Source organism: Euprymna scolopes, chromosome 36, assembly GCF_053919585.1.
Source record: "Euprymna scolopes isolate OS-2025 chromosome 36, ASM5391958v1, whole genome shotgun sequence".
Lineage (NCBI taxonomy): Eukaryota > Metazoa > Mollusca > Cephalopoda > Sepiida > Sepiolidae > Euprymna > Euprymna scolopes.
The window spans coordinates 80470256-80485255 of record NC_136517.1 but is presented as its reverse complement, the minus strand read 5'-3'; the positions used below and the strand labels follow the sequence as shown (position 1 = coordinate 80485255).

The 15000-nt window shown below is 34.4% G+C and overlaps 1 protein-coding gene across 1 annotated transcript in view; it reads right to left on the bottom strand.

The window, feature by feature from the left end:
* LOC145260626 (uncharacterized) overlaps nucleotides 1-15000 on the bottom strand; it is a 163133-nt gene that overhangs the window by 113121 nt on the left and 35012 nt on the right. The gene's annotated exons all lie outside the window — the stretch shown is intronic.

The following is a 15000-nucleotide window of genomic DNA, read 5'->3' as shown; positions in this document are numbered from 1 at the left end:
TTACTTTCTTTCTTGATTTCTTTCTCTTTTCTTTCTTTCTTTCTTTCTTTCTTTCTTTCTTTCTTGTTTAATTTCTTTCTTTTCTTGCTTTCTTTTTTCTTTCTTTCTTTATTTCTTTCTTACTTGTTTCTTTTTATTTTTACAATATTTTTCTATTTATTTTTTCTTTTCTTTCTTTCTTGCTTCCTTTTTATTTTTTACAAATGTTTTTCTTTTTCTTTTCTATCTTTCTTTCTTTACTTTTTCCAATGTTTTTCTTTTTAATCTTCTTTTCTTTCTTTTTTTCTATCTACCTATCTTTCTTTCTTGCTTTCTTTATTTTTTACAATGTTTTTCCCTTTTCTTTCTTCCTTTCTTTCTTTCTATTTCTCTTTTCCTAATTGAGATATTTCATTCCTTTTTTTGTTTTTTATTCATTATATTTCTCTTCTTTCGTTTTTTCTCCTTCTTTTCTTCTTTGTTTCTTTCTTTATTGACTTTCCTTTTATATTCTTTCTTTCTTCCTGCTCTGGTACTATCAGAAAAGGCTGTCCGAAGGTATTGGCTCCCTGTCCGTAAATGCACCAGACATGTTATTTCTTTCTTTCTCTTTATAAAACTAAGTCATGTTTTGCCAAATATGAGCAATATTTTCCTCTACAAAACAACCAAACCAAACTCGATCAATAAATACTTAAAGAACTTGGAATATAATTGTTTTTTTTTTTTCAAAAATTACTGGATCGGCATTAAATAACCCGAAAAAGGTTGATATGCCGTAAAACAAGACGACCAAGCTTTATTCCAGCTTGTTTTCTTATCTCGATAAAACTTCCACATTGTTATTTTATTTCCCCCACTTCTTTCCAACTTTCACTTTCTTCTCTTCCCCCTCTCTCCGCATTCCTGCCTGTCTGGCTGTCTGTCAGTCTCTCTGCCTCCCACCTCTCTCTCCGTCTGCCCCCCCTCCCCACCCCTCGTCTCTATTTGTCTGTCTCTATCTCTCTCAACTTTCTTCCCACTCCTGGACATCTGCGCAGCTACTAGTAGAAACTCACACACACACACACACACACACACACACACACACACACACACACACACACACGCACACGCACGCGCGCGCAGGCACGCACACACACATAACACACACATACACACACGCACACATAACACACACACGCACGCGCGCGCAGGCACGCGCACACACATAACACACACATACACACACACACACAACACACACACGCACGCGCGCGCAGGCACGCGCACACATACACATAACACACACACACACACACACACACACACACACACACACACACACACACACACACACACACACACACACTCACTCTCTCTCTCTGCAGTCCCGCCGAAACTAGAAGACTAAAAATAAACCATGGCCCATTCATGAACTGATCACGTGGGCACAGAGCGTGTTTCACTTTTTTTTCAGTGACGTCACCGTTCTCATCGTTCGTTTTCGTTCTCACGTTGCGTTCCTTACTTTTTGGGTTTTTTTTTTCGCAACTTCGTTTCCACCCATTCATTTTTTTCCACAGTAATAACCAATGCTCCAGTGTCGTAAACAACTTTTGGCGCGTCTTTACAATAACCCCGCCATTTCCAATTGTCATAAACTTGAAAAAACTCGTTGCTCTTCGATTACGAAAAAAATATTTCATTTTACTCGTTCTGTTTACAGACAAGCTTTAAAAATCATGCACCTTTGAATCGTCGGCCGGCACGTGTATTTACTTATTTATTTTATTTTATTTTTTCTTTTTACTAAAAGAGGCGCGGTATCGCTTATCAAGATGCAAAGCAACTCGAGGATAGATGTTTTACAGTGTCTGGTGGCGCTTTAGGCACAGCATGCTGATCGGTAGTGATGGAAATTAGGTAGTTTTTTTTATTATTGCATTTTCAACACGGTCTCGCTTTGACGATCTACGACATAATTGCAAGGATACTATATAGGGAGTTGAGCAGCAAGATGTCTGTTTACATTACACTTGAACTTCTGCATGTCAGTACAGTCGGGGAAGCAAGAACCCGGAAAGGAATTCCAAAGTCCAGCAGTTCTGGGGAAGAAACTATTAGAGTAGAAGGCTTTCTGGCATCTGGGGATCTCTACTGTGGAGGGGTGGGATTTTGCTGCTTGTCGGGTTTTTCGGGGTATTTATGTCGAGGAGGTACAAGGGCATGTAGTTCGTCGGAGCATATACCGTTAAAATACTTGTAAAACAGGCAGAGGGGTGCAGTATTTCGTCAATGGGACAGAGGCTTAAGCCTAAGCTGACAGTTCGGGACCTATAATGTTGGCGACTATCTTTTGAACCTTGTCTCGCAACATAAAGGATGCCATTGTGAGGCAAGGGTTGCGCAATTACCAACCACACCTCTCCTGAATCGGCACTGCTTGAGTCCAGTGGCAAGGAGAAGTCCAGGACGACTGGAAACAATGTCGAGATAAACGGAGAGCACATACAGCGTCTGGTGGAACCTTTTAAACGCGTTAGAACAGAGGCACGTTGTGTATTCAGATTCGTAGGGATCACCATTTATGAACATAAGACAGATTTATATATATGAGAAACGTTCCAAAAATAATGCTTCCTATCTTTTATTCCGCCTGAATGGATCAGTGATCGCAAATTACATTGTTACAGAGCTTATGCAGTCATGACCTGAAAGTTTCATCTCTCTGTTGCAAATATTGACGGTGTCTGACCCTAAAAAAGCAATATTTTGCTAAATTCACAAGCCCAAGAGTTTATTCATCTTCCAGTAATTTTTCCAAGATAAACTTCGGTACGTTTTTACAGATCTGTTTCGTTCGCAGGCAACAATCAATATTTGTATGTCAACATTAAATAATTCATTTCGTGACCTCGTTAGAAATAAATAGAAATATCTTAAAGATAAAAACGCAGAACGATGTAATGTGGAAAATTCAGGAAGAAACAGAAAAATCTCATGTCGGCCTGTACTCTGTGAATGACCATCTTGTTTTATTACAAGAGGCTCTCATATCATTATTACCGTAACGACTTAAATTGTATAAGTTTTCTTTTGGTTGCAAATTATATATATATATATATATATATATATATATATATATATATATATATATATATATATATATACTAGCATGGGTGCCCGGCGTTGCCCGGGTATTTGGAGATATACGTTGAGCAAAAAAAAAAGTGGTCAATTTTTTTTAACTTTGTCCCCTATTATGACACCTTAAAATTTATTATTTTCGGCTCAAATCCATTTATTAAGTTAGATCCATGTCCAAGGAACCTTTATCTAAAATTTCAAATATTTAGACCCAAAATTGTGGGAGGACTTTGGTAGAATTCACAAAAGTCAAATCGTTGAACCATGACCCCTTAAAAGCTAAATTTCTGGCCGAAACCGATTACATAGATTTTCCCAAATCTTAGTGTCTGTATATCAAATTTCGAGTCCGTAGACTAAAAATTGACAGAGTTATTGCGTAGGGAAATGTACACAGACACACACACAGACAAATACACAGACACGTTCGATTTTATAGCTATACTAGCATGTCAGCCCGCCGTTGCCCAGGTGTTTGGATGTGTATGGTGGGCAAAAAAAAAAGTGTTAGTAGGAAGGCAGGCTCGAACCCATACCGCAAAGGAGGAAAAGAACGGGGTAAAACCTAACGTTTATACTCTTACGACTACCGCCAAACTGGAAGCGACATTTTTTTAAAAATTAAGGCTAGACAATCTAAAGGAGAGGATAACTTTAAAAAATATCGGCGAAAAAAGTGACCCCCCCTGTAGAAAAGTGCCTAGTTGAAAGGGAAGATATTAATGTTTGTAGCCAATTTTTCGATATTTGTCGTATGAAAGTTTGAACTTTAAAACAATACTTATCTTGGTAAAATCTGTCGCCTCTATTAAAAGTTTAAGGCAGACATGCAAACAGACATGCATACATACATTTATATTTTGGTAACTAAAAATTTTCGACCCAGTCTGATGAAAAAGCTTGCCCTATCTCTGAATACCCTTTATGTAAAATTTTAAATATTTAGACCAGAAATTGTCTGAGTAATTTGGAAGAGACCGCAGAGGTCAATTTTTTTAACTTTGACCCCTTAACATTTAATGTTTTGGGCTCAAATTGAGTTATTAAGTCAGATCCATGTCCAAGGAACCTATATCTAAAATATCAAGTGCGTAGACCGAAAATTGTCGGAGGAGTGTGTAGCGTTCTTAAAGATCAAATCGTTGGACTTTAATCGCCAAATTTCTGGCCAAAAGCCGATCACATCGATTTTCCCAAATCTCAGTACCCTCTATATTAAATTTCGAGTCTGTAGACTAAATATTGACAGATATTCCGTAGGGAAATGTACACATACACACACACACAGATGCACAGACAGACAGACGGACACTTTACCTTATATTGATATACTAGCTTGGGTGCCCGGCGTTGCCTGGGTATTTTGAGATGTATGTTGAGCAACAAAAAGAAAAAGTGGTCAATTTTTTTAAACTTTGACCTTATTGTGACCCCTTAACATTTATTGTTTTGGCCGCAAATTAAGTTATTAAGTCAGATCCATGTCCAATGAACTAATATCTAAAATTTCACAAACACACACACACACATACACGTTCAATTGTATAAATATACTATCAAAACAGATACACACAGAGACAGACATACTCTTTTATAGATATATAGATATATACCACTTTTTTGGCAAATTTTATAAGTTCCAAATCTCAGCGATTATTAGTCAGAATTTAACAAATGAAGGCTCGTTGAAAAAGTAATGACCCGAACTGTGTAGTGCGCTATGTGACATTTTCACATAAGGTCGTACATTAAGGGGATCATCCATCATCCAGAGCCTATTTTGGCACTTTTAAAACCTTTCGTTAATAAGCAACCAATCATTACATTTTTACAAACTATTTGAAACTTTATGTCGTATATTATATTATATTATATATTATTATATGCATCAATCATTATTATTTGCATCTAAGTTTTGCATTTGAATTACAAAATATCTGATATTTCCTCCAAAACATCTGACCTTGATGGAGGGGGGACTAAAACTTGCTGATATAATTTCAAATAATCTAAAATATGAGCAAGGGGAGATTTGATTCTATACTTTTTAGATATAAATTGAAATATACAAATGATTTAACACGTATTTATTTCACCAAATCTATAGACAAGTATTGAGAATAATCTAAAAAGTTTGGAATCAAGTCTTCCCTTGCTGTTATTTCAGATCATTTAAAATCATATTAGAGACTTTTAGTCTCTCCTCCATCAAGGCCAGAGGTGTTGGGATATATATATATATATATATATATATATATATATATATATATATATATATATATAGTAATTTATAAAATACATATGGCGATTAAGCTACACTGAATATTCGGCGTTTCATCCACTATAGGATTCGTCAGGCTTATAAGCCTGACGAATCCTATAGTGGATTAGTGGCGTTTCATCCACTATAGGATTCGTCAGGCTTATAAGCCTGACGAATCCTATAGTGGATGAAACGCCGAATATTCAGTGTAGCTTAATCGCCATATATATTTTATAAATTACTAACTAGCTCTACCTACGTATTGAGCACTTCTGAAGTAAATACTTAAAGTTTAAGCATAAATCTATACTTTCGTATATTAATTTTATGTGAGTAAATGAAGTAATTATGTATATATATATATATATATATATATATATATATATAATTGCAACAGTGGCTACCCCTTAGACATTGCTGAATCTAGTATTAATCAGAAAGTTTCCAATTTCTATAAATCTAAAGAAACTGTAGCAAATAGATGTCCTATTTACTTTCGTCTATGCACTATCAGTGACCGGTTTGCTAAGCAAATCTCTTTGTCTGTCCAACGATGTTATTTTGCATGGAACCCACGTGTTGTTTTTTCAACTAGACCTGCGTTGTTGTCCATTCGCAAAGATGTTCTCCCTCCCATAATAATTCTATTATTTATTTATTCAAATTTAGCTGAAGCGCGCATTATGTTGGACGGACATAGCAAAGATTGGATTTTCGTTTAAAACAACACGTACCATCAAAGATTCGTTATGCAAATTTTTCACCTTGGGATGTTCTAAATGATACATAGGGTTCTGTGATTTGTGAGCACCTCATAAATAATCGTGCAAACTTTTGTGTGGACATGTTCACGATCCTGAGCAATTCGCACTCGCCCTTTAATTTCAATCTATCTATACTCCTATAAATTCTACAAGAAAATACAATTCATATTAAAAGAAATTATTAGTCAATACAAAATACAATTCATATTAAAAGAAATTATTATTTAAGAAAATAAATTCATATTAAAATCCCTTTTTCGGACAAGAAAATAAAATTTCCTTATATATGGATCGTGCAATTGCATTCATCTGCAAAAGATCTAGCTAATTTGCATATTCCTTTTAAATATTCATTTTAATTAATTCCCTATTAGTTTTTTTTTTTTGGTTTTCTTATGGGATGATCATCTTTAGCTAACTATTACGTGTAATTATATTCATGCAGATATTCTACATGATTTATACTTGCATAATATTTGCGTAAAAAGTTTATAGTAAACACAAAATTGTTTCCATATATATATTTATATATACATATATATTTTTGTTAAAAAATTTTGCCTACAAAACTTCTCCTAGAGTTTTTGGTCTACAGACATGAAACTTCATATATAAGGTATTTGAATCCATGCTAAAACTTTATATTAGGGTTTTAGCCCGAAAAAATCGGTGCAAAAGTGTGAAATAAAAAAAAAAGGGAATTTGCCAGGTGAAGGTCGAACGCCGCCATTACGAACGCATAACGTAGTAGCTATTGGGTTATGTTTTAATTTTTAGCCTTGCCGTAAATATGTCTTCATGGCCCAGTAATTGGCGGTAGAGGCAAAAATAAATCGTAAGCTGAACGTTTTGGTTTCGATTCTCGGTGGTGGCGCACGAGTCTTTTTTTTTTTTTAACTTTTTAAATCATTACTATATATTGCGTCAAATATCATCTATAATATAAATCTCACCTGTTTGTTTAAATGTATGTATGTGTGTATGTTAGTCTGCCTAAAACTTTTGACAGGCGACGGATTTTCACGAGATCGGTATCATTGTGAAGCCGACCCTTCGGACGACAAATATGGAAAAATTGACTAAAAACATTAGTCACTTAACTCTAAACTGGGCGCTTTTTCGCCGATGTTTTCGAAAGTCATCCTCTCTTTTCGATTGACTAGCCTTAATTTAAACCTACATCACTTCCGGTTTGGCGATGGGCGAAACAGCAAAGGCGTCACGTTTTTTTTTCATGTTCTTTTCCTCCTTCGCGGAACGGGTTTGAGCCTGCCTGCCTACAACCACTTATTTTATTTATTTATTTATTTATTTTGCTCAACACACACTTCCAAACACCCGGGCAACGCCGGGCAGCCATGCTAGTATCCTAGAAATTCCCCTGCCCCCATGTTCATGACAAATATTTTTAATCCCAAGGAACGAAACCCGGTTAGCTAGCCATTTTTCATATTTATGAGGAAAATGCGAGCATGAAAAGTAATATGGTTAAGCTTAAACATGGAAAAGGAAAAGGACAAGATAATAAATTTATAATAAAATATTGCACCATTAAGAATTGATTATATGTTAAATTGAATTTTAAAAAAATCTTAATACTTCAATATTTTAAGTTATAAATTTATTATATATTTTTTTTACTAGAATATCTTGTCATGTTTAAGCCTAACCATATCATTTTTCATGCTCACATTTTTCTATTGTAATCCACGATTTTTCCAGCCTTACAATAAATTCACTTGTTCTTTGTTTAATTTCAGTCTTATTTTTTTGCATAACATACACATATGTAAAAAAAAAAATGTACGGCACTCGTCTGCTTTCAATAAAATCTCCAATTATCTCCCTTTTATTCTTTCTGCTTCACTTGTTACTTCTCTTTTCGCGAGAGCGGTGAATTAGTGGCAACACTAGTCGCTGAAGCGACGCGGTTGCTATGGAAACCAGTCAGAAAAAACGTCGCTCACCGCCTTACGTTTATTTAAGATTTTGAACGCCACTAAATTCATCATAACTTTTCTTTTACTGAACGAAAATTGAAAATATTTATTTCACAATATAGCTGAGAAGGTGATATATAAACTGTAATAATTGTTTGAAATTTGGTAAAAATATTAGCGAGTGGTGAAGCTTTTGAAGCAGTTCTAAATAACTAAAACTGCCATATAACCATATATTCAAACACGGTAGTGTTTGAATGATATAAATTTATATATATATATATATATATATATATATATATATATATATGTATATGTATATATATATATATATATATATATATATATATATATATACACTATTATATAAAAGGGACTTTGTGTGTGTCAGTGTGTATGAGTTCGTTCCCTATGGATTCAAAAACGGCTGGGACGATTTTTATAAAATACTAGACTACCCGTGACCTGTTGGGTCAGTATGTTATATTAGCTATGGAATTAATGTCTGAGCGTGACACTTGTGACGTAAAGAAAATAGTTTTTTTGTGACATAACAGAAACATTTCTATGGACGTATATTAAAATGAAAAATTAACATAGATAAATTTCTATGAGTCGTTCTGTTTATAATTGTTTATTTTTGAAAAAAAAAAAACCCAACCTTACAGCCATTGTCGTTTGCCATACTTATAGCTAAATGTGCACTGAACAGATACCATAATACTTAAAGTTAAATTCAAATTTTGATTTAATTTAAACGCGAAAAAAAAAAACAATTGGGACGCTGAAAACGTACACAATAAAACAATAAGGTTTAATGTCGCGTTATTTTTTATAACGCAAATTAAAAAAAAACATATTTTCGGAGTTATTTATTTATGCTGGTAGTATAGAAGAAAATGTATGAATGTTTTTTTAGAAAGGTGTATTAAAAATGGAGAATAAATTTAAAAAAACGAAGGCGGTGGGTAAATCGCCGTTATAAAATGCTCTTCTGGGTCAAAGTAGTTTTATTTGTAAGAAAATTGCGTTAAAATAACTTAAACGTAACTGGAAATGGACGATGTAAAAAAATGCAGAAAGTGTTAAAAATTGTTTATTTTGATAATTTAAACGCGAATAAAAAACAAGTGGGATGCTGAAAACGTACACAGGAAAACAATACGTTTTATTGTCGCGTTGATTATTTGTTTATGTACGCATGCGCAACTGGAAGTCGTAAACCGGATATTAGGTTACAACACACGTTACAAGGTCATTTGAGCTTTATAATTATATAGATTACATAAAAGTACATTATGCACCTGCCACTGTTCTTAGATAGGTGTTATATCGGAATGTCTTCAATAAGTATCGATAATCGATAATAGAAATAATCTGATGAAAGAAGGAACCGGCGATTTTGACCAAAATTAACACCTTACACAGCTTAACATCACAAGTGCATTTGAAGAGTTTTATTAATAACAAGTCGAAAAGCCCAACATAAAAAAATCAACAGTAGGTTCTTTGATATGAAAAGGACGCGTTTGAAATGAATGTTTCTGTTTAAAGCACAATTCAACCATGATACTTGACTTTTTTAATTTTAATCTTTAATTCAAGCTATTATCAAAGCACAAGCAGTAAAGCCTGGCATATAAAATCAACAGTGGATTCTGTACAGTGCAATGCGGACTACAATATGTTGTGAACTAAGTCACTGCGAGATGAAATGTGGAGCTTCCTCCCGGTGCATCGTGAAGGGTCCCCAACTAGAGCAGGCAATAAATTGATTTAAATTTAAAAAAAATGGGTGATTTCCTCGATTTCGATGACAATACAATATGGGAGTGTGAAAATTCGTTGATCATCATTCAATCCCGGGCAACGTCGGGTCTCCCTGCTATTATATATATATATATATATATATATATATATATATATATATATATATATATATATATATATATATATATATATAATGAGCATGCATATAAAATGGAAATACATTAAAAAATTGAGAAATAGAAGTCATTGAAGATTCCTGTTCGTCTTCATCCGGCCAGAGTTTTTCTTTTCTTTTTTTTCTTAAAATAAAAAGGCTATGGTGAAGTAAAAATATTGATGAAAGAAATGGAAATCTTTTAAAGTTCGCAAAATCATAAGAAAAAAAAACAAAAAAACTCGTACTTATTCTAAAAACACAATTGTATTCAAAGCCACGAGGAGACGTTATTTTATGGCACCATGTTTGATTGATCAGATGTCAGGCATCATTCTTATGGTTTCGTATTTAGTTTCAAAATTAAAAGCTAGAAGTTATTCATAAATTCTTAGAGATAATTTTAATTATTCGCAAACTATAAAAATACTTTCAATTTCATAAGATTTACTGGCCAATCAAATGTTCTTCACATAATTTACGAAACTAAAGCTATGTAACATACGCAAGTTTCAATAAAACACATTAAATGTTCACGTAAAACAAATGTTCGCATTATGTCGACGTGGTCCCATAAAGATACGGCATAATCACGTGACACACCGGTTTCTGTTGGATCACCGAAGTAAAGCAACATTGAAGCTGGTCAGTACTAAATAAGTGACCATTTGAAACTTCCAGCTGCTCGGTGTGCTCTCCGTTTATCTCGGCATTGCTTCCAGTCGTCCTGGACTTCTCCTTGCGATTGGAGACAAGTAGTACCGATTCAGAAAAGGTGTGGTCGAGGATTGCGCAACCCTTGCCACACAATTACACACGCAGTTGCCTCTACAGGGGGTATCCTTTGTCTTTCGAGACTGAACGGAGGCATCGCATCGGTCTAATCCTGATCATATTATTCAAATGCACAATGTTTAATTAACTAGCATAATGTTTAATTAACTAGCATAATGTTTAATTAACTAGCACAAAACCTAATATTAACTCAATATTCATGCTTTACCTACGGTAAATTAACTCATCGCATTAAAACAACAAAAATTAGATACTAATATAACAGGGGAGGGAAGTGCAGTATCCCTTGATATATCTAAGGCTTTTAACAGGTAATGGCACGAATAGTCTTTGCATGAAAATCAGATCCAATGGTATTACTGGAAGAATACATAATGTTATTAAATTTTCCTAAAATAAGAGAAGAATCCAGGTTGTCCTCGATGGTCGTACGTCTAAACAATACGATATAAATGCGGGTTCACCTCAGAGGTCTATCCTCGGACCTTTATTATTCCTGATATTCATAAATGATCTCCCTGATAAAATAGTCTCTGAGATGGGTATGTTCGCTGACGACACCACGCTCTATAACAGGGGGAAAAAACAACGAACGCATATCTAAAGCAATGGTGGAAACCTTAGAGGAAGACCTCTAGACTGTAGTGGAATGAGGTCTAAAATTGATGGTGACGTTCAATGCTGCCAAGACTAAGCTCGTTTCCTTTAATAATTGCTAGAAATATTCTCAACCACCAATAGATATGGCTAAAAATACATTACCTGAAAGTAATTCGTTCAAACTTCTCTGCTTAACGTTCACAAGGTACATGAGTTGGAATAGATACATCGAGAGCATTGCCAAGGCTGCTGCGAAGAAGGTGGGTTCTCGTTATCGTGCTAAACAGTTACGCCTGAAAGTATCCTGTACCTCTACAAGGCCACCATTCGCCCATGTATCGAGTGTTGTTGTCAAATTTGGGCTTGTGCATCTGCTACTAGTCTCTCACTCCTGGACAAGGTTAAAAAAAAGAGTCGCCAACCTGATAGGTCCTAAAGTGTTATCTAAGCTTCAGCCTCTGTTGCATCGACGAAATGTTGCATCCCTCTGCCTGTTTTACAAGTATTTTAATGGTGGAGGCCCCGACGAACTACAAGCACTTGTGCCCCCTCGACGTAAATATCCCCGACAAACCTAACAAGCAGCTAAATCCCACTCAAACCCAGTAGAGATTCCAAGATTTAAGAAAACCTTCTAATCCAATAGTTTCTTCCCTAGAACTGCTAGACTTTGGAATTCCCTTCCGGGTCCCTGCTTCCCCAACTGTACTGACATACAGAAGTTCAAGTGTAATGTGAACAGACATCTTGCTACTCAACTCCCTACATATTACCACTGCAACTCATGTCCCTGATAGGAGCCCCCTCAATCAAAGTGACACTGTGCCATGTTTGGAGTAAAAATGTAATAATAAAAAAATTTAAAAAAAAACTACATTTTCTGGAATTATCGCCTTTAAATTAAAAATTATTTTGCCTTTTTTTTAAGTGAGTCACCTCAAGGAAAAGAGTAAGATGATAGTATAGTAATCGTTAATCGTGTATATTTGGTTAAATTCGGTTTCTTTCAGGGGATGGCCGACAAAAACTTGTTTACATTGAACTTGAAGGCTACCATATTGTAATCGGCTGGGAAGCAGGCCAATGTAACAGTTTTCCACATACGAGCATTTTTAGGAAAGAAACTTTGTTTATGGAATCTGATTTTAGAATTAAGCACAGATAGAGGGTGGGGGAAATTGTTGATAATGGTTGTAGCTAGTTAAGTGTTTTTTTGTGGAGGTTTGGCATCGGAACCATAGATTGAAGCTCAGACGAGCACTTGTCGTGAAAATAACGATAGAGCAGAAAAAGACCCGCAACTGAGGGAAAGAGGTTTCAGGAGAGAGAAAACGGCATCACTTACTAGATTACGAAGCCAGTTTTGAATTCTATCAAGGCAAGACAGACCGCCGAGCAGCTCGTGCCCAGATGTGGCAACAAGATTCCATTTTATTCAATTCTTATGTAATAAATATGAACTAAATTTTAATTATTTTTTATTATTCGATTCCATGTAAAATTACATTAATCGAAGAAATTAATCAACATTCGAAATCATGTAAAGGATAATTATTACCAACCTAAAGTGTTATTATACTAATCTCCTCCTAACGCGAAAACATTGTATATTTTGGTTGTGTCGTGGAACAACAGTGAAAATAAGAACAATCAAATCGAGGTTCAGTTAAGGAACAAGTGTATTAACAATAATGTACAAAGATAGGAAAGCGTGTATATATGCTGGGCAATCGGCTAGCAGTTGAAATGCAATCGCATCTCTCTCACCGGTGCTGGAATTACTAGCGCTATTTATACTGCTAATCGGTCTAAATTCCTCTGTTCAAGGAAGGCCGGTATAACAATTTTGACTCACAAATTGGTATGCTAAGCATATAATTATTTTTTAATTATTATTTATTTTTCACTTTTACTTCATATATTTATTTTATTTTATTTATCATCTATTCATGTGTGTGTGTGTGTGTATATATATATATATATATATATATATATATATATATATATATATATGTCAGGTCATTTTATATACTACTGGTACCATGTAACCCAGCACTACCTGCCTCATTGTCGGGTCACCGGCGACTAAACTGGTTCTCCCACCAGACTTGTTTGGTGAGGAGGATGGCTAGTCTCACTGAAGGATTAAAAACAAGACCTTCCAAATGACGAATGAACCTTTTTTCGGGGTCAACGGCCAACTAGCACAAGGTGTGTTTGCGTACATGTATGCATAAGTTGGGGTGGAGAGGGCTCCCGTACGCTGTGGTGAAGGCAACCTTTCTAGGAGAAGCAAATCTCAGTACCCGCATTAAGCTAGTCTGCAGTTTAACTTGTTGCTGGATATTTTGCTCTTGCTTGTTGCTGGATCTCAACATTTTGAACCGAGAGAGAGACTTAGCTGTCGTACAAAGCTAAGACTCTGTAACATCATCTGTTTATAGATACTCGCTCGGGCATTTGTCTATTAAAATGGTCCTGTGGCAATGGAAGTCATTTTTGGGCTCATGAACTTTAAGTGTCTGAGGGAGGTGCACTCGTCTGATAAGACGTTGCAATCATTATATATATATATATATATATATATATATATATATATATATATATATATATTATTAGTGATGGGACGATTCCAATATTTTCCTGATTCCGATACAATTACCAATTCCGTGCTAAATTCCCGATTCTGATACAATTACCGATTTCGATTCTTTATAAATCTCTAAATATTTAACTATAGAGTTGTACATTTCTCCGATTACCGTAAAAAAAAAAACAAACAAACAACACATGTCAAATATGCAGACATTTTCTTAAATGTAAAAATATACTTGTGGATGATTTTATCGATTTAAGCTTTACTGATAATTTAAAATCAATAAATATTTATTATTTTATCATTATTACCAGCAATGGACGATATTACTTTAAACAAAATCAAATAAAAAAGGACAATTAAAAGAATCGTTTTGGCATCGGAAAATAGGTAAAACAATTTTCTGATTCCGATACCCTCAAATATTCCGATTTTTCCTATTCCCGATTCCGATTAATCGTCCTAACACTAATATATATTTATACAGAATGAAATAGAAAAAGGACAATATAAATATGTATATATATATAGAGAGAGATATAAACTAGTGTATATGCTCTAGTATATATATATTTACATTGTTTTTTTATTTCTGTATATAAGCTCCACATATAATGTTGAGCTTTGTACTATCCAGAAGTCTCGTCTTAAATAATTTCTCTAATTCTTCTTAGTTCCCTATACATACGCACACACACACATACATACGCGCAGGCACACACACACACACACACACACACACACACACACACACACACACGCATATATATATATATATATATATATATATATATGGCTACTTCATTTACTCACATAAAATTAATATACGAAAGTATAAATTTATGCGTAAACTTTAAGTATTTACTTCAAAAGTGCTCAATACGTAGGTAGAGCTTACTATGTATATGTATATATATATATACATATATATATATATATATATATATATATATATATATTTATATATATGTATGTATGTGTGTGTGTGTGTGTATTAGTGTTGCGACGAT